At 40.1% G+C, this 1770-nt stretch overlaps 1 pseudogene; it reads left to right on the top strand.

Annotated features, from left to right (window-relative positions):
• Positions 1 to 755: 755 nt before the first annotated feature.
• LOC134573704 (ubiquitin-conjugating enzyme E2 J2-like) lies at positions 756 to 1452 on the top strand (annotated as a pseudogene).
• Positions 1453 to 1770: the final 318 nt, after the last annotated feature.

Raw genomic sequence — 1770 nt, 5'->3', positions numbered from 1 at the left:
TAGGTCTTCTACACATACATAATACAATAAACTTTACTAGTATCAAACAAAGATCAGATAAAGAGCCTCCATTTTGTTTCAATGTACATAGAGATTTGGGCCAGAGCTCAGGTAACGCTCTCTTTGTTTTTAAGACCAGGATAGCCGAAAAGAAAACATGGCTGACTTTTTCCAGTTCACGTATTTTAGTCTAAAATGTTTAGTCTTGTGGATATTTTTGAATGTGTTTGATAGTTCTGCTCCCATCCTAATGAAGGATCCCACTTCAAATTATATCAATCTCATTAGCAAAACGGTAACCTACGCCGAACTATTTACCAAACTGGGAGCTGTGTGATGCTGAACGGGCAGCCGATTAGCCGATCATGAAAATAGCCGTACAGGAGTATATTTTCAGCCTAAAATGTGCAGTTCCCTTGCCATTTCATTAGTGAATAAATCCTGTAGTCACAGAGAGAATTATTTTACCTCATTACATGTATCCCATATATAGTCCTATAGTGTTATCCTCCCAATATAGATTAGAGAGACCACTGAATTCAATTTTAAAAAGTGAAAAAAAAGGACTTTACATACTTTTTGTCCAGCGCTGAAACTCCCTCTGTGCTGCTGTTCGCTCCTCCCGAGATGTCATCCTGTACGCATTGCTTCCTTGGCTTCTCGTATAGAAGCACTTGGGATGGGAAGCGCATGGGCAGTTTTTCCACGCTTGTTCAATCAAATGCTTCTCATATTGGAAGCGGGGGAGGATAGTAACAGAGAGGAGATAGATGGGTTGATCGAGCTGACCTGGAGTGAGAGATGAGCAACAACAGCAATAAGAGAGCACCAACAACTGCAACCCAGAGACTAAAGCAGGACTACCTGCGGATCGAGAAAGACCCTGTGCCTTAAATCTGTGCTGAGCCATTACCTTCAAATATCCTGGAATGGCACTATGTGGTCCGAGGTCCTGAGATGACACCTTATGAAGGTGGATATTATCATGGCAAACTTGAATCTCCCCTTTAGAATTCCCCTTTAAACCACCTAGTATTTATATGATGACCCCTAATGGACGATTTAAATGTAACACACGTCTCTGCCTTTGAATAACAGACTTCCATCCAGACACCTGGAACCCTGCATGGTTAGTCTCTACAATTCAAACTGGTCTGCTCGACTTTGTGGTGGAAAAGGAACCCACGCTTGGGAGAATAGAAAGTCTTTACAAAATGACAACTAACAGCACAAAGTTTAGCATTCAACTTAAAGGCCAAAGTTTTTTGTGAACTGTTTCCAGAAGTCGTAGAGGAAATAAAACAGAAACAATGGACACAGGAAGAACTTAACAAACGACCACAGACTCTTCCAGTCCCAGATGTTGTGCCAGACACAGATGCTCACCTCGGAAGCACTGAATCCAATGCTTCTCTAAGATCAGCATTTGGTGGTGTTCAATATCGAACATAACATAATCGGGTCAAACTGTAATGAAAACCTTGTCATATTTATTAAACAGCAGTGTTTGCAGGACTAAAGCCACAGAGGCACTTAATCCAGACCACTTCACTGAGATTTAATGGACAATAAAATGGACAATTCTAATTTACTATTCCTGATTTAGAATCACATTGTCCACTGTTAACGCTCTGGAATCCCAATATCTTGTTTGTTTTTGGCTTTTTTTGTTAGTTCGTTTTTAGGTGGCAGGGTCTTCAGAGATAATTTGATAAAAACACTCTGATTTTTACCAATCCTGCTTTTGTGTAATAATTATTAATTAAAACC

Source organism: Pelobates fuscus, chromosome 9 (genome assembly GCF_036172605.1).
Source record: "Pelobates fuscus isolate aPelFus1 chromosome 9, aPelFus1.pri, whole genome shotgun sequence".
NCBI lineage: Eukaryota > Metazoa > Chordata > Amphibia > Anura > Pelobatidae > Pelobates > Pelobates fuscus.
The sequence above is the reverse complement of the archived record's forward strand: the minus strand, read 5'-3'. Positions and strand labels throughout refer to the sequence as shown.